This window comes from Staurois parvus, unplaced genomic scaffold, assembly GCF_062004578.1.
Source record: "Staurois parvus isolate SC_StPar_1 unplaced genomic scaffold, SC_StPar_1.0 ptg000145l, whole genome shotgun sequence".
Classification (NCBI taxonomy): Eukaryota; Metazoa; Chordata; class Amphibia; order Anura; family Ranidae; genus Staurois; species Staurois parvus.
Genome location: NW_028317941.1, coordinates 18,452,764 through 18,472,759, shown reverse-complemented (window position 1 = coordinate 18,472,759; position 19,996 = coordinate 18,452,764). Strand labels below are relative to the sequence as shown.

Here is a 19,996-nt window from a genome sequence, read left to right as displayed (position 1 = left end):
CCCTGCAGGCACACGCAAAGTGTGATCTGGGCAGGACATCATATGAAACCCTACTGGAGGGACGAGAGGCTTTTTACTATAGGCCGAGCGGGAAGGGGTTAAAGCAAAAAGCAGCATTTTTGCTACAATAGAATTCAATGGAGAAGCTGCTGAAATGCATGGTAGTGCATTTTTGCTGTGTTTTGCATTTTTATTCTGCCCAGAAACAAAAAAAATTCCACTTTAACAAAAAACAAAATGCAAAACGTGGTAAAAACGCATGTAGAAAAATGCAAAACGAACTGCAAAAAGCGCTGTAAAATGGATAAAAAAGCAAACTGCATAGGTGTGAATGGAGCCTTTGTCTTTGCCAGTGCACAGATGATCGGTTATGACACCAGCCATTTGATGGCTTCACAGTTTGGTTGAGAGCGCAAAGCCACTGTGATGGTTATTATTCACAGCATGCCTTGAATGTAACTGTTTCAACAAACAGTTAAATCAAGGTTTAGCTCTGCATTAACAATATTATGGTTAGAACTGATGTCTAAAATCCAGATAATTTGGTAGGGGCAACTTGTAAAACCATGCATACTAAAAGGTGAAATATCCGCGTGGTTTTATCACTATCTAATGGGTCAGTCCATCCAAAACTGCTGCTTTGAAGAGAGTTCACCAATGGCAGCCTCCATTATTTTATTATGACAGATTCTCTGTAAATTATATATATAAAGCCAAAACATTTTTTTTGTTTTGGATAAAGTAGGGAATGATTCAAACCATCACTTTTGTTTGTGTCCCATTAGGGAGATTGCCCTATGCTTCCTATCAGTGGATCACCCATAACTTTCTATCCTGGTGACAACAATCATCAGGACAAATGGAGTGGGACACAGGCGGCATTAAAAACAACACAGAGATTTGAACATTCAAAACTCTTTCAAAACAAGAAAAATGTTTTTGATATACATTATGTGTTTGTAGATGCTGGTAAGTCAAATAACATACTTACATAATAGATTGGGAAAAGACACAGGTCCATCCAATCCAAACTATGCCTAAGTGGGTGTATTTGTGTCAATCAATTTGCATCTTCTACACATACCCCTGTATATTATGCCTATTAAGGAAGACATCAAGAAGTTTTTTCAAATTTGTCAAAACTCACAGCTATTACCACTATCTGGGGAAGGTAGGTCCACATGTTATACATGTACATGTTATTACAAATCAATAACTTTCTGGATTATGTTACACGCACTCCCTTTGTGTCATACGGTTATTTTAGTAAAATGTAATCATAGAAAGGGAAAATGGGTTAGTACTTCTTGAACAACATACACACAACTTATATAAACATATATTCACACATACACAAACTGACGTACATACATATGAAGTCACATACACATATACACATACTGTATAGAACATACACATATATACATACACACATACATACATACACACACACACACATACATACATACAGTTATACAAACTAGGGGGAAATCAATGGTGGAGAAGGATCTGGGGGTTCTGGTAGATCATGGAATGCCAAGCTGCAGTTTCTAAAGCGAGCAAAAACCTCTCTTGTATCAAAAGAGGTATAGACTCATGAGAGAGATATCATTTTACCCCTGTACAAATCATTAGTAACACCTCATCTGGAATATGCAGTTCAGTTTTGGCACCAATTCACAAACAGAACATTGGGGAACTGGAGAAAGTAAAGAGAGGCATGGAGGAGCTCAGCTATGAGGAAAGATTAGAGGAACTGAATTTATTCTCTTTTGAGAAGAGGAGATTAAGGGGGGATATGATCAACATGTATAAATACATTAGTGGTTCATATAGTGAACTCGGTGTAGAGCTATTCACCCTGAGGTCATCACAGAGGACAATGGAGTGCTCTTTACATCTGGAGGAAAAGACATTTAATCTCCAAACATGGAAACGTTTATTCACAGTGAGAGCTGTGAGAATGTGGAATAGACTCCCTCAGGAGTTGGTTCTGGCCAGCTCAGTGGATTGCTTCAAAAAGGCCTGGATTGTTTCCTAGATACACAGAATATAACTGGGTACTAACATTTATAGGTGAAGTTGATCCAGGAAATATCCGATTGCCTCTCCGGGGATCAGGAAGGAATTTTTTTCCCAGCAGGAACAAATTGGATCATGCTTTGCTGGGGTTTTTTTGCCTTCCTCTGGATCAACTGTGGGTATAGGATTATAACTTTTTTTTTTCTATGGTTGAACTGGATGGACTTTTGTCTTTTTTCAGCCAGACTAACTATGTATCTAGTAACAGTCCTTTTAAAATCTGTAGTACTGTGTCTGCATGGGCAGTGCCGGGTACTGCACAGTAAGGGAGTCAGAGAATTTCAGGACTCAAGAAGACTTCTTCTCATTCTGCTGTTCTGCACTTCCCATCCTAAACAAGCTCACACTGTGCTGATGTACAGTTCAACAGAGCAGTGGGAGCTCGATCACAAACCTTTTCAACCAGGATGCCAGGGCGTCCCTGACAAGCTAAGATGGCACCCCGATTGAAAAAAGACTGGTCTAATGCTTGTAAATTACACTTAGGACTCATTCATGCCAGCTCAAATGCTAAAACAAGCCAGTGGTGGTATCCACTGTGAACAGTGTGTACAGTGCCTTGCAATGTTACAAGGTTTACCTTTTTTAAAATGTTAAAAAGACATTTCCTGCATTCCTATGCACCGCAGTCCAGTGACCAGTGATAAAGTCTGCATTTTTATGCTTGCACTAGAAACCACCTCAAGGCAGCATTATGGTGTGAACAGCACACAGAAAACAATTGTTTTCTATGTGCCTTGGTGGTGAGCCTGGCAATAAATTAAAACCCAACTGAACATTAAGGATTACCCTTTTATGAGAAAATTTGCTTAGGCCAAATTTTGTACTGTCAATGTTTTGCAGTGTTGGTGAACTCAATAAACTTATGACTAGTTTATACACCCAAATAATTTGATATGTATATATTACATGTTTTTTTTCTATTTTTGTAACAATGTATATGTTATAATTTAGTGCTACTGTATACACTGTTCCCTGCTACTTTTGTGTGCGTGGTAACATTTACTCTGAACTGTGGCTGGGAACATGGACAGCACTGAGCGGTATCAAGCTTGTTGGACATCCTATTCCAAAGTCATGGACATTTATAATGGATTTGGAGTGATTCTGTTGGAATGTATGCCCATTCAGCCAAAATAAATTGTGAGGCCATAAATTGAAGCTGGACAAGAAAACCTGGTTTAGAATTGGCATTCTGAATCATGTCCATGGTGTCCGATAGTGTTGAGGTCAGCAATCTGTTTAGGTCACTCGACTTCCTCAACACCACTCCTCTAAGCATTTGTTTATGGATCTGGCTTTGTGCACAGGGATACAGCCATGCAAGGGGTGCCACTGGGTAAGTGAGTCCTCCATGCCAGCAGGGAGAGATGTTCCTCAGGTAACGACACCTGATTGCTGATACAGGTTGGCCAGATGTTAAGTGCTGAGTTGCCAAAGAGGCAACAGAAACAAGATGCAGGGATGGTAAATAATATGGGAGCATGGTAACAGTATAAGAAGACAGCATGCGTGGTCAGACAAGCTGAGGGACAGAAAGTAGACAGTAGATGGACCAGATCAAAATGCAAGCTTAGTTGGGTAGCCACGTAATTAAAGTTCAGCTTAGGGTTCATAACTAATCAAAGAGTACTTATAATCAGGCAAAGAGTTTGAGATAATTCTCAGATTACATAGCCTGATACAGGTGTGAAGGACATTCCCACTTCTGGCTGTCTAGTCATGAAAATGCAGTGTGCTGAGTCTCCAGCAGATGACAGCATAACAGCACAGAGGGCAAACAAACTATGCTAGGAAGTGGTATCCACAAGATGGCCCATAATTAGGATTTATGCTCAGGTTGGTTTGTAATAATGTGAAACACACAATGTTATAAAATGTGGCTAAATAATTTGTGGCCATTAACTAATATACCACCCCTAATAATTGTTAATGTTGTTGATGAGTCCAAATCTGATGTCAGTTATACCATACCTATGCATGTTTGTAACAGTTACGTGAATGATGGAAAAATCTACACAAGCCCTCTTTGCTTCTTGGCATGGCCCCTTTGCTGCTTGAGTCATATGTTATTACATCTCAATCATTCACCATGGCGACTGGCTGGAACTAAGCTGACCTTGATGGGGGAATCAAAGCATAGTAAATAGTCCTTGCTTTTCAAAGCCTGCTTACATCATTTTTATATTCACAAGAGGGGCAGAGATTACAGCAGGAAGTTACTTTATAGAACCTTCCAGGTCAAACCTTGCCCCCAATTCTCTAAGCAGCTGCAGGAACTGCCATACCCAAAGTTACAAACTTGAACATTTCTATATAAAGTTGATACAATGAATGTGCTTAATCAGTGAATGAGAACTGACTGGTAAATTTGTCTCCTAAATTAATCTGCCATCCAAATTAATTCACTCATCTATTGATCTGCTCAACAAGCAGAATTTGCACACTCAGTCAAATCTTAGTTTGAACAAATTATCCCTTAATCAATTACTGACTTCTAATGAGAGACCAGTCCATCATTTTAAGATGGAAAGCAGTGTGTACAAATAACTTCTACTAATATGCGTTGCTTAATTTTCAACTGTTAAAATTAATAAGCCATATAAGGGTGAATGAAAATTTCGAGTTTTTAAAGTGAGCCTATATAAGTTTTTAAATGTTCCTGTTTAAAGGATTCTTTAGCATGGTTTATGAGACTAGCAAAAAATGAACTTTATTATATCATTTCTGATTAGACACGGTATAGCAATTCCACACTCGTGAGAGAGCCTAGGCACAGTCTGTTCTTCTATCCCCTTGGGAACCTGTTAGGAGTTTGATAGGTGTATCATGCCCACTCCTGCTTCTGACTAATGAAATACACTGATGGTGTCATCAGGGCACTGGCCCTAGCAACTGGAAGAGCTGTTCCACAGAAACATTGTGCAATGGATGAGTGGGTTTAGGCAAGAAAACAGCTGTAGAATGCCTCCTGTAATTGGTATATCATTAACAAGAGACTCAAAATGATAAGAAAACGTCCTTTAAAATAAATAAATAAATAAATAAACATGTCATACCGTTGGAATACAATTTTCATGTATTTTTGTGTAACAGCTACACCAACAGTATTCAGTAGAGATACAGCATATTCTTCAACCAGTAGATGGAAGTGTTTTTAAGTTTGTAGCTGCATCTATGACTATACTTTGTCTTCTTCCTGAATCATTTTATATATGTGATTTTGTATTGGCGGCTACAGCTGTCGATCAGAGAGATACCCCGCTGGCACCCAGAGGTCGCTGAGGAACACTGACAGAGGAGAGGTCTGTATGTAAACAATACAGATCTCTCCACTGTTAGCACCAGCACTCTCCTGCATAGCAGCGCAATACAAAGCAGCATGCTTACATAGTAAAGCATACACAGACAACACAGGAAAACAGCACAAAGCACATAGTTAACCATTTGATCGCCCCAGATGGTAATCCCTTCCTGCCCATTGTCATTAGTACAGTGTCAGTGCTTTTTATCAGCATTGATCACTGTATTAGCGTCACTGGGGATGTCAGTGACAGTCACTTCCCCCTTCCAGTGTCAGAATACCTGCCACAGTCCCGCTATAAGTAGCTGATTGCCGCCATTTGTAGGCGTTATAACTTTCATGTAAGCTAATTAATTTACACCTATTGAGATTTTTTTTTTTAGCAAAGACATGTAGCAGAATACATTTTGGCCTACATTTATGACAAAATTTTATTTTTTCAATTTTTTTACTGGATATGTTTTATAGCACAAAGTAACAAATATTGTTTTGTTATTTTTCAAAATTGTTGGTCTTTTTTTGTTTATAATGCAAAAAATAAAAAATGCACAGACAATCACATATCACCAAAAGAAAGCTCCATTTGTGGGGAAAAAAGGACATAAATTTCATTTGGGTGCAGCATTGCATGACTACACAATTGTCATTTAAAGTAGTGGAGCGCCGTAATGCAAAAGATGGTCCGGTCACGAAGGGGGGTAAATCCTCTAGAGGGCAAGTGGTTAATGCATAGAATGCATTAAAGTAAAAAAAATCCTTAAAGTGGTTGTAAAATATATTTTTTAAAATAGCAAACATGTCTATACTTACGTGCTCTGTGCAATAGAATTGCACAGGTCGGCCCTGAATTCCCTCTTCTTGGGTCCCCATGGGGACATTTGTGTGGGCTCGCTCCTGAGCCCTTCTGTTGCGTCCATTGATACAGACAGCGGGACTCAGCTCCATCCCCCTCTCCCTCGTCACTGGCTTAGATTAACGGCAATGGGAGCCAATGGTTCCTGGTTTCTCAGCAAAGACTGTAAGACCTGGAAGTCAGGGGAGAGAAAAACTGCAGACGTGCACAGCACTGGACTGAATGAGGGCTCAGGTGAGTATAAAGGGGGTGAGGGGGCCATACTGTTACCAAAAATTTTTTTACCCAAATGCCAGGAATACATTTAGGTAAAAGAATGTTTCGGCTTTAGAACCACTTTAATGCATTTGAACCACTTTAAGGCTGGCCATAGATGGGCTGTTTATTGGCCGAATTGTCGGCCGATAAACGAAAAATCGGTCGTTGCCGATGCTGCCACCAATGTCTACGAAAAACGTCTGTTTTTGTAGATTTTCCAGCATGACTGATTAAAAGAAACGAGAAAATCCATGAAAAATGGCTGATGGCATTGCCCCACTAACGGCGTGAATATCGGCCGATTTTTTGTGTGGATAAACGACCCGTCTATGGCCTGCATAAGGCTTTAGAATCACTTGAATGCATTAGATGTATACCACAAACACTGCGCTTAGAATTACTGTACAGATATAGCAGCTTGCACATATAGGCAGACAAGAAAATGTAGTGAAAAATTGCAGCGCTAATTAGAACATAAAGTCCCGTTCACAATAAGATAGATGACAAGAAAGTCCATGTAGGTTTCCGATATAAAGAAATGAAGAGCCGTGCATAGGAAAGGGGTAATAGGAAGAAGGGTCAGCCGCACACCGGAGGACAAATGAATATAGTGTGTATTTATTAATACACAGGACACACAAAACACATGAATACAGGACCTGTTGACATATTTCACACAATCTCGTTCCTAATCATAACAAAGAGAACAACAAAAGTGCTGTCTTATATAGGTTTTAGTTAATAAAGAACACCTGTCCTAATCAGCACTCCTGAATCCCGAGGGTATGCCTACTAATACATTGTAACAAGACATATAAAACCATTGTATCAAAAGTAGTGATCTCAGAAAACAACAAGAAAGCAGGAAAAGAAAAAATGAAAGTGAAGTGGAGTATAAGGAGAAACAAAGAAAGAGAAAAAGAATAATGGATAAAAATAATTCTGAAAAAATTATTATGAGAAAATTATAAATGAAAAATAGAATAACAAACACAGATAAAAGCGAGTAAATATCCCAAGAAGATATGGGCTAAGAAGCCACATTTGTAAATAATCAAAATTTAAATAATATATGCAAAAAATGCATACATAAAACCCATAAAAAAGAAAGAAAAAAAGCATATCTACCGGAATATATCAAAACAGCAGGAAAAAAAATATATAAACAGTAACGCATCGAAAAACAACGCATCAAAAACAACAGTAACCCATCACAAAAAAAAAAAAAAGAAAATCCCAAAGGGAAAAGAGAGATGGTATTAAAGATGTGTGTGCACATGAAGGTGCACATGTAAGGTGCATGATGTGCCCAAATGAACATGTTGTGCATCCAATTAAACTGAGTAATGAAATATATGAAAGGATACATAAATTTACATATAAACAACTCAATAAGCTTAATAAAATACATATATATATATATATATTTGGATGCACACACATGTACATCTATATGCAGGGGTGAAGGGAACACTAGAGACATGCTCTTTATCAATCATAAAAATATGTGATGTCCCATTCATGGTTCAAACCCTGTGGGACACGTGTATTTTGATGAAATATCCAGAATGTCTTCCTTCTGCACAACCGAAAAAACATATCACCACCTCTTTTTCAAGGACAAATTTTTTCAATGACCTGTACCTGTACTGCTGTAATATCTCCTGCATGACAAATATTGAAATGGCGGGCCACACTCATAGGAAAGGGGTTCCAATCCAAAAAGGGGACCACCACCATATATCCAAATAAATTGGCCTCTTACCAAAAGTGTTGATCGCCCCGCAGGTCGGTCTACATAAGCAGTATTATAAATCCAGCAGCTGCTGCAACCAGTTCTTGTATAGAAAACACTCACAGGGTCATCCAAGATATTCCTCCAAAAATAGATAGCAAGCAAAAGATATCACCATATCAATGGAACTGTTAAGTTTCTAACTGGCAAGATGGCCGCTGTCTCTCCAGAGTGCGATGACGTCACACAGAGTGGCTCAACCCAATGCATTAGAAGCACTTTAAGGCTTTAGATCCTCTTTAATACTGTTTGAAGGAAACGGTTGCCAATGTCTAGGTCCACTTTTACAAGCGGACACGGCCGATGACAGATCTGAGTACCGGTCCCCGTTGCCGGTACCATGTGACTTGCTGTGACCAATCACAGCAGGTCACATGACAGTTGTTACAATGGATGGCTTCATTGATGCCATCCATTGTATACTAGTGGCTAGCTGTGAATGGTCACAGCAGGTCACATGCACATGTCATGTGATTAGCTGTGGCCAAATCACAGCTAAGCACAAAAAAAAAAACCCTGAATGAATCGATGTCATTCAGGTAAATGCTTGCTTATAGCAAAGTAATTCTTTGCTATAAGCAAATTGTGTAAAAAAAAAAAAAAAATACTCATCACTTCCCCAAAGTAGTACAATGTTACTATGGTAACATTGTACTACTTTGGTCATAGTAAAATATGAAAAAAAAATCTTAAAAAAATTAAAAAAATTTAATAAAAAATTAAAAATAATTAAAAAAAAATATATATATATTTTTTTTTCATACTGTCACCAGTCAGTGTCCCTGTTCACCGCTATGCCAGTTATTTGATGACGCTGTACTGCACTGGTGACAGTATGTAAAAAAAATAGTGAAAATAATTTTTAAAATTTTTTCATTTTCCGAAAAATTATGACAAAAAAAAAAACTGAAAAAAACTCGCCATTCCTCTTATAAAGTACGTCGGACTGTCTACTCTGCAAAAAGGGGTAATTTGGGGATATCTGTACTATTCTGACTTTCTTGGACCTCAAGAAATTAGATTGGCTGTCAGTACTTCAGGATTGATCAATTTACAGATCTATACCATAGTTTGTGAACTCTATAACTTTCCTACAAACTAAATAATACATCCTAATTTGGGTTATTTTCACCATAGACATGTAGCAGAATATATCTTGGCCTAAATTTATGAAGAACGATTATTTATTTGTAAACTTTTACAACAGAAACAAAGAAAAACGTGTTTTTTTTTCAAAATGTTTGGTCTTTTTTTGTTAATTTAGCAAAAAATAAAAACCCCAGCGGTGATTAATCACCACCAAAAGAAAGCTCTAGTTGTGTGAAGAAAATTATAAAATTTTAGTTTGGGTACAATGTTGTATGACTGCGCAATTGTCATTCAAAGTGTGAGAGCGCTGAAACGTGAAAACTGGCCTGGGCAGGAAGGTGTAAAATTGCCCGGTACTGAAATGGTTAAAAGCCTTCTAAATAATTACATGTGTCTAATTTTTAATGTTCCCATTTTTCTTGCTGTCATAGAAGAATAGTCGGCGGCATACATCATTGCTGTATGCTTCATGTTGTGGTCACCATAAGATGGTTCTGAGGACAGGCTGATGCAATTATTTGATATTACAATCATTTAGAAGAAAATATTGTATCTCTCAGAAAGTGTTTGCATTAAGAATCCTTTCAGTATGGAAATGATCTTTTCATTAGAAAGGAATACAATATCCTGGCAAAAAAAAAAAATCCAGTTCAATTGTACCAACACAGTCTTGTGTCAAATGATTGTTTTACGTGAAGCATGATTTGTAAATTGCAAGGCTGATCAATCATTTGTTCATTGTTACCCATGTAGGCAGATATGTGACCTGGATCTGGGCCTCTCACAGCCCTGGGGTCTCCCTGCAGTTAATCAAATGAAAGCTGTTTTCCACAGAACACCCCATCGTTCTCCTGTATAGACAGAGGAGTATGGAAAGGCTAACACAGCCTTTTCGTTTTCTGAAGAATCTCTTTGACGTCAAATAAAATGGATGTGTGCTTTTTTGACTGCAGCCTAATTATCATTGCAGAGTAGTAGAAGAAATTCAGAGAATATATAATGTCCTCTTTTCTGTATCTGCTGTGACTGTATGTTGTTGTAATAATTAATTAATATATACTTTGTTTCTTTTAAAAGTTTATGAATGTTTTTTAGAACCTTGCAATTTCCATTGTATAAAATATATATAAATCTACGCTAAAAGTAAGAAAAAAGTGCATATATACCGAAGCTGAAAACTACACCTTGATAGCAGGCACTAATTGTCACTTTATCAAGCACTGCACTGTATATGTATTATAATTTCCATTATATGTTATTTTGTTTCAGAACGTTGTGTATTAGCCCAGATTTACACTTCTGCGGCACATCCTATGTGATTTGCACAGGAACCGCACCGCATTCCTGTTCAAATTACATGCGAATTCTGTGCAGTGTGATTTGAGCCATACATTGAGCCATACACTTTTACAAAAAGGTTCGTGCACTATTTTGGTGCAGATACAGTGCAGGAACCTTTTTTTTGTCCACACTGTCACACTCATGCAATCCAATTTTGCACATTTTGTGAACCGATTTTAGGATGTTTTTAACTTGACCTACACAGTTGCATGAACGGGGTGTGACTCAGGGGTGTATTTACCACAAGGCAAACAAGGCATTTGCCTAGGGTAGCATTTTCAGGTGGGCAGCACCATTTTCAGAGGGGCAGCGCCGCCCTCAAAAACAAGGGCTCAAAGAAGAAACACATGAAGCATGGGGACCAGGTGGGATCTGAGAGAGGCTGCGGGCTACTTGATGGTGTATGCAGAGCCCGACTCTCATTCCCGAGGATGGCCGGAGCTGTGAAGGTAAGTGTCTTACCTCCTGCCAAGTTGGCGGGGGGGGGGGGTTGTCAGTGTATGAGAGGCTGTAATAGTGGAAGGCTCGGGTCGGGGCTGGGGTGTTATTAGTCAATGCTCTCTTCATGGGGAAGGGAGGTGTTGGTCGGTGTCAGGGTCTCTCCGTGGGGGGCAAATTGTGTGTTGCCTAGGGCAGCACGAAACCTAAAAACACCACTGGTGTGATTATGATGCGGTGCAGAATTCACACAGAAACCGGTGCAAAATTGCGCAACGCATCAGTGTGAACCCAGGCTTAAAGCAGAGCTCCAGTCACCAGAATAAATGTTTTTCAAACGCAGATCCACGATTTCCTTTACTTTAGCATTAACAATTGGAGTAATTAGTAATAGCATTGTAAATAAAATTAGCATTTTAAAATAAGTTAAACTTTACCAGGATCTTGGAAGCAGGCAGGCACCATGATGGCTGTGGGCAACTGAAGCCCGCAAGTCTTTAGTTCCTGGAATTGGTGCTGCTGGCCATCCCAGCATGCACCACTCGATCTCACACCTGCACAGTACTGACACTGCTCGGCGCAACTTGTGTACTACAGGTTGCATAACAACGGCGGGGATGGCGGAAGTTTCCGCCCCCTTATGGCAACTTGTACATCAATTCACTCCACGGGGAAGGAAAGTGAAGTCTCAAAGCGAAGCAAGCCCCGCAACCATAATATTGCATGTTAATTTTAAGAGAACATCAATTTAGCACGTTTCCAGTTTGTTGTGTCTGAAATACAGCTATATATATCTATGAAAACAGCCAGTGTCACCATGACCGTAACTAAACTACAGAAAGTTAGCCCATCAAGAGTGACCACGTCAGATTAAAAGTTGATTGCCCAGACAAAAGACAGTTACCAAAGTGCCCAAATTAACTAGACAGAGTGCGATGTACACACACTCTGCAATTCCAGCTTTAGAGAACAGCGCAGTCCACAGCACACAGCATCCACGTCTTCCACACACAGGACTCCGGTGTAATGGCGCCAAACTTCTCCTATTCGTGTCATTTCTGGTTTCGAAGCACCGCGATACTACAAACTCAAAGGACTCCTGGGATACAAGGCACGGCATCCCAGGAGACCTTGCGATTCAACGTCATCACCTATGCCAGTGTATATTAGAATTTCTTTATTTATATATATATTTATACACATTTGTATACAATTTTTTACATTATAGACATTCAATCTTTTTATTGTCATTTAGACTTTGTATTATTTATGTTTGTGTCCCTGCTGGCCCAGCTTATATCCAATTGGAGGGTGTCATATTTGCATTTTCCAAATATTTTATTCTTCTATTATTATTTTTCATAAATGTTTAATTAAAAACACTTTTTTTTATAATATATTTTTCATTCATTCATGTTTTATTATTCAATTATTATTTATTCATTTTTAGTTACATTTTTTTTCCTTTGTTTTATTTTCTCCATTTATTTATAATTTTTTATTATATACATTTTTTTCAATCGATTTATTATTATTATTTATTATTATTATACAGTATTTATAAAGCGCCAATAGTTCACTCAGCGCTGTACATTACAAAGGGGGACAGAACATGTGACAGAACAATACCAATACAATGCAAAACATGAGGGGATCGAGGGCCCTGCTCTTTCGAGCTTGATTTATGTATTTTTGTCCACATTGGTCATCCATTTGCCCCTTTTTATTATTATTATTTTTTATTATGATTTAATAATTATTTATTATTATTATTATTATTATTATTATTATTATTATTAATATCTCATTTCTCATTATTATCACTTATTATATATAAATAATTTTATTAATAATACTATATATATATGTATACATTTTTTATCTTATACACCATCTTCATCTTATAATATCTCTTTTGGGCATTACATCCAATGTATTAACTATTGTCACATTTCCCCATTGAATAGTAGTGCATTTCCAGCACTACTAAGGAAGCCATACTTCCTCTCCATCCACCCTCATTTTGACACCTGTCCTAGGTAAGTGTCGGGCGGTTAGGCTCCCCGGCGCATGCACAGTTCATGTGTTGTGCGGCGCGCATGCGCGAATGGGTCGCTGTGCAGGACGCAGGTGTACTCCAACATGACGCCAGTCACGTCCGCAATGCCAGCGTGGCGGGATGTACGGACGCCGCACTGGTTTAATTATACAACTACACTACTATACATCATGTGGAATAGATATACCATCTATTATAGTAATGCATCTATAATTGTATATCATTTATGACATCACAGCATCCTTGCTGTCTCTCACTGGGGACAGTTTTATTTGGGATGAGGACCATCCATCAAGAGTCATGCTATCTCTTTTTGAGGGTACATGTGGGTACATATTTAGCACATTCCATGAACAATTTTTTGCAAGTGCATTTGGTTGGTGTCTTCTGTGGCCTCTGTGTATATATACAATATATATATATATTGTATGCACTTTATTGGTTGTTTTGTGCTGCTTTGTTCTTTCAGGTATACGTTTTTAATATACACCATTTTGTTTTTTGGTGCAAGCTCCACAATTGGGCATCCTGTTTTTTGTTTTTTGTTTTTTTTTGTGGGCACGTCGACCTTCTCTGGGATTGGGCCGTTTGGAGTGGGTGGGAGGGTCTTTTTACCATTTCCTTGACATTCTTTGGTATATAGGCTTGGGACCAGCAGGCATACATTTTAGCTCTGAGGAAGGGGGTTCTTCTCCCGAAACGCATCAGATTATCCCTATTAAGGGCACAGTATTGCATTGACTGTAATTGCGAACTACTTATCCTGCTTTTAATTTCCTTTGGTTTGTGAGTATATATCCATTTTTCTACACAATAAACACGTGGTGTACCACGGTAATGCATGATGAGAGTGCGCCCTTGTCTGCTTTTGTTCACCAGTGTCCAGATTTCCCGATCTTTGAAGGGCAGCACCTCTTCGTTTAGCATTCTGAATTCCCTTTTGTCTGCATGAAGATTTGAGCGCTGGTTTTGTTTGTCGTTGGATTGTACCTACAGCAGGGGCGGACTGACCATTTGGAAGCTCGGGCACTGCCCGAGGGCCTGGGGTCAGTAGGGGGCCCCATGAGATACCCCTGGTACCTTTTTCATAGGCTTTTTTGAGTTTGGGCAAGGACACAGGGGCCCCATGATCCCCTATTGCTCGGGGGCCCCATGAGTTGTCAGTCCGCCCTTGACCTACAGGTAAGCTTACAATAAAGCTTACCTGTACGTGCAGTGAATATCTTCTAAATGTGCACTGTTTAGGAGATAGTCACATCTATAGCGGCCGGTGACATCACTGGTGCATGCTTACTGCGCTCACAATGAATGGCATGCCATCCATTGACAGAGCTGTGCTGCGGGCCATGACACTCGCATGTTTATGTGGGAATAACATCATCACGGCTTAGCCATTCCAGTGTCCAGAGTCCACGAACCCAGAAAAAAGACCGGGTGAAGATGGAATCCCTGTCAATGGCGACAGGTGCCGCTGGAGGAATCTGTTTTGTAGTAAAGTATTTCATAATGTGCTGGTATGCGGTGCATACTAGCACATTACAAGGTAGTATCAAAAAGTTTTGAGACTAGTTTTGTAACAAGCTAACAGATGGCAGCACAATCTGCACACACACAGGGAGCACCAAAAGTCAGTGTGCCAAAAGACATTGTCCTGTGTACATCGGGAGCTGTGCAACTGGTGCTTTTCTGACCATGTGCGTTACCATGTCTCCTATTTCATCATGGACAACAAGTTACAACAAAGAGTAAACGCAAACTTCTGCAAACTGGACAAATCAGTGGATCTCCGCAATATTGTGAAAACAGCAACCTTTGAGCTGGATCTTCATCTTCAGGAAGAGGGCATTTTTGACCTTACACCTCGATTGACTTATTGCAGCATCGCTGTACATTTGTCGAATCAAGTCAAATGGCTCTGTGGCAGATTTGCCCAGTTTCATGTAGAAATTCACATTTGCGCTTTGTTCTAACTTGCTACAAAACTAGTCTCGAAACCTTTTGATACTACCGCAGATGGCATTACCTTGCAGGGAGAATTTGTTTTTTTTGTTTGAAAGACTTAACTACCACTTTCATAAACCATTACATGTATTTTTAAATATAACTAGTGTACAGTAAGTACCCAAATTTGACAGGCTGTCAACTTTTTGCAATTGCATGTACAGCAACATTTAGACTGGTTGAGTGTTGGGAACCAATCAGGTGCGCTGAATGCAAATGCTGTATGTTGACAAGGAAGGCAGGAGGAGAGAGCAGAGTGAGCGGAGAGATGATCTCATCAACCTACCGCTGCCCTTTCATTGCCCGTCTCAGGCTGAGAAGATTGCACCTAAGTATTTCTCCAAGTGACAATAAAATATATCCTTGTTTTTATTTAAAACATCCTTACAAATTAATTACTTAATTGCTCTGTAATCCTTGTAAAATCCTCTGAATCTCTCCTTTTCCCCCTCACTTCCTTTTGATTGGAATGAGCAGCACACTTTAGTTGTGGTCATGTGCACTATTCTATGCACACTACAAATATCATAGTCCATAGCCCATCTCAGGAACAAGCTAAGGAGGGTGGCTATGTTCCTATGTGCAGTGGAAGTATGGAGAATGATTGTAGCCACCTTCTAACAGGAGGTAGGATCACAGCAACAACAAAAAAAGGAATTTGGAGGAGACGGAGAAAAATAGATGATATTTTTGGAGTTAAGAATACATACTCGAATAGATTTTTTTTTTCAAACCAGAGTTTAGTGTCACTTTAACCACTTGCCAACCGGGCACTTATACCCCCTTCTTTACCAGGCCAATTTTCAGCTTTCAGCGCTGTCGCATTTTGATTGACAATTGCGCGGTCATGCAAGATTATACCCATATGAAATTTTTACCATTTTTTTCTCACAAATAGAGCTTTCTTTTGGTGGTATTTAATCGCCGCTGGGCACTTTACTTTTTGCGCTATAAACAAAAAGTGTGCAAAAAGTTTGAAAAAAAAGTTTCTTTGTTTCTATTATAACATTTTTCAAACAGGTAATTTTTCTCCTTCACTGATGTGCGTTGATGAGGCAGCACTAATTGGCACTGATAGGCGGCCCTGATGGGCACTGATAGGCAGCAATGAAGGGCACTGATAGGCAGCATTAATGAGGTGGCATGGATAGGTGGCACTGATAGGCAGCACTAAATGAGGTGTCACGGATAGGCGGCACTGATGATGGGTACTGATAGAGAGCACTGATAGGTGGCACTGACTGGCATCACTGCTGGGCACTGACTGGTGGCACTGCTAGGCATTGACTGGCGCAACTGCTGGGCACTGACTGGCACAACCGCTGGGCACTGACTGGTGGCAGCACTGCTGGGCTGCATTGATGATCACTGGTGGGTGGCACTGGTGGGCACAAGTGGGTGGCACTGGTGGGCACAGGTGGGTGGGAACAGGTGGATGGCACAGGTGGGTGGGCACAGGTGGGTGGCACTGCTGGGCACATGTAGGTGGCACCTCTGGGCACAGGTAGGTGGCACTGCTGGGTGGTACTGGTGAGCACTGCTGGGCACAGGTGGGGGCACTGCTGGGCACAGGTGGGTGCACTGCTGGGAACAGGTGGGCAAAGCTAGTGGGTGGCACTGCTGGGCACAGGTGGGCGGAACTGGTGGGTGGCGCTGCTGGGCACCGATCATCAGGACACTAATCATCAGTGCCCCGATGATCGGTGCCGATCCCTGTTCTGACAACTGCCGTTTTTCGGCAGTACTTTCCTCACGCTCTGACAGCGTGAGGAAAGTGCAGACGAGAACCGGCAATTGCATTTCCCGGTGATCAGCGTGTCATTGGACATGGCTGATCACGTGGTAAAAGGCCGCTGTGATTGGCCTTTTACCACATCACGTGATCAGCTGTGTCCGTAGGACACAGCGATCATGGAGATCGCCGGGTGCGCACCCCCGGGGGCACGCAGGAGAGCGCGTTCTGGGAGGATGTCATGTGACACCCTCCCAGAACTGGCCGGCCGCAGTGTAGCCGTCATTCGGCTATCTGCGGTTGGCAAGTAGTTAACTGCGAGTAGGAAAGTGGCGGTGCTCTGTGATGGGGCTATTCAAATCTCAGCATTAAATGGAAAAAAAATGTAAATCCTTTGTTACTGCTACTTATATAGGGTAATATCTAGGTTTGCAAATGTGTTTTGTCCACACAAAGTGAATTTATATTCTTTGTGGCTATTAAGGAATTTATTTAAATTAAAGCGATTGTTCTCGCGAAATATGTTGGGCCATTCTTCCAGCAGCTTAATGTCTCTCACCCCCCATAGGACCTTCCTGGTGGTTACTGTATGCTTTATTACTAGTTTTGTTCCATGTAATATGGTGGGTTGTGGGACACTGTCTGCGGGGACATTGTACAATGATTTTTTTAAACTGAAACATGTTTTTTCATGACTTATTGTCAAAATAAAGTGATTTTACTAATATATGTTTAGAGTTTCTGTGCCTTTAAAGTCCATTTGTATGCCTTTCCCCCTTCTTTTTCCCCCCTTTTTTGAATGGTCAGTGACTACAAACATAGTACAAGCGATGGACAGTGATTGCAGACATGATACAAGAGATGGTCAGAGATTGCATACATAATACAAGACATGGTCAGAGACTACAAACGTAGTACAAGCGATGGACAGTGATTGTAGACATGATACAAGAGCTGGTCAGAGATTGCATACATAATACAAGACATGGTCAGAGACTACAAACGTAGTACAAGCGATGAACAGTGATTGCAGACATGATACAAGAGATGGTCAGAGATTGCATACATAATACAAGACATGGTCAGGGACTACAGACACAGCACAAGCGATGGACAGTGATTACAGGCATGATACAAGAGATGGTCAGAGATTGCAGACATGATACAAGAGATGGTCAAAGATTGCATACATGATACAAGAGATGGTCAGAAACTGTGGACATAATACAAGAGATAGTCAGAGATTGCAGACATGACACAAGATATGGCCAGAGACTACAAACATATTACAAGCGATGGCCAGTGATTGCAGACATGATACAAGAGATGGTCAATACCTGTGGACATAATACAAGAGATGGTCAGAGATTGCATACATGATACAAGAGATGGTCAGAGACTGCATACATTATACAAGAGATGGTCAGAGACTGCGGGCACGTTTCAGAACACTGTCAGAAACTGTAAACATGCTATAGAAGTTGTTGGAGACTGGGGACAAACTTCAGAAGACAGTCATAGACTGGAGACATATCACACAAGACTGCTAGAAATCACTACTATAACAGGCAATAGGGAAAAACAGATTTGTGTCTGCAGGGATCCCAAGGGCCACACAAAAATTGACAAAGGACTGCATGCAGCCCTCAAGCAGCAGGTTGGACACCACTGTTGTAGCTGCTCTGGAGGACCCAAACCTGGCTGCATAGAAGTACAATATTTTTTCAGGTGAAACAGCCCCCATACAGTATATGTCATTTGTCTCTGTGTTATTCTATTTGTCTGGAGTTTAGCTTTAAATGTTGTATAAAGCCTTCATTTTGGATGCTATATTATTAACATAGCACTGGCTACATGATAATGCACTGTACAAGTAACTGTTTTTCTTCCCTTTACAGATTTCTGTTGGACTTGAGAGAAGATTGAACCCTACAGCAGCAATGCATTCTACAAATTACTCATTACTCCTGACTCACTTAAAGCAAAAAGATGTTGAACAGCACATCAAGGCTGCCAGTGTTATTCTGTGCTGTTGACTCACACTGCATCTCTGAGATTATCAGAGGAAACCTATATTGAAAAAAACATGTTGGATGCTATTTCTCACTCTTTGAATAGTGTTGTTTCATGTTTGTTATGCTGATACAGTGGATATAATACTTTCTAAGTAACTGACACAGAGGGCACAGATCGAGTCCTGACTTATTTTCTTTTATAGTTTGCCTGGAGCTGGCTTGAATTGTGCATGTATTCCAGAAACGTCTGTAGTGCACAAGCTTCAGGCTCGATTAAGTGTTATATGAATGTAAAAAAAAAATATTAAAGCTTCATTGATGGCTTCATTAGTTTTAGATCTCACGCTTTTTCTTCTTTATCTTTGTAAACAAGTCCAGGCTGTGTCACTTCGCAATCCAGGGACATCTGCAGTCTAGACTGAGATCCCCTTTCTTCCCTTCTAGTATTCAGCTCAGAACAATCACATTGTTTCCTGTTAGCAGAGGTGGAACTGTATCTGACAAGCAGAGGATCTTGGGATTGGTAGTCCCACATCCTAGTTACACTGTATTGTTCAGCATTGTCTGGTCTACACTTACCAGAAGGAAAGAAACCTTCTGGGGAAGGGCATTTTGGGAAAGCCGATATATTTCCCTGCAACAGCCACGATGGAGTTTTTCTTGGCGTTGGAGCTCGACAGAGGGGAGCCTGTCTCTTCCCCCCTCAAGGCTAGGCCGTAGCTCACCACTGCTCAGTGCAGTGATCTTGCTTGGCAGCCCAACATCACCCAGTACCGCTGGGTGACCCTCAACATTCCAGGGACTGCAGTATCATCTAGGAATTGGGTCAGCCGCTGCTAGTCACCTTGCAAGTATTGTTACCTACTTTCCTGATCGGTTGTCAGGAGGTGATCCAGTGCCACCCTACTCTGCCAGGAGCCTGTACCACCACTGCAGATTCTGGTTCTGTTACCTCCCAGAGGACTGGTGAGTGGGTGCAAGCCCAACATTCAACTTAACACAGTATAGACACTGCATGCAAACACCACT

At 40.4% G+C, this 19,996-nt stretch overlaps 1 long non-coding RNA gene across 1 annotated transcript in view; it reads left to right on the top strand.

The window, feature by feature from the left end:
• LOC149464954 (uncharacterized) overlaps positions 1-19,297 on the top strand; it is a 152,636-nt gene extending 133,339 nt beyond the window's left edge. The window contains exon 2 of the long non-coding RNA XR_016312279.1: positions 18,851-19,297. This is a non-coding gene — a long non-coding RNA (uncharacterized LOC149464954). The remainder of the gene's footprint in view (positions 1-18,850) is intronic.
• The last annotated feature ends 699 nt before the right edge of the window (positions 19,298-19,996 follow it).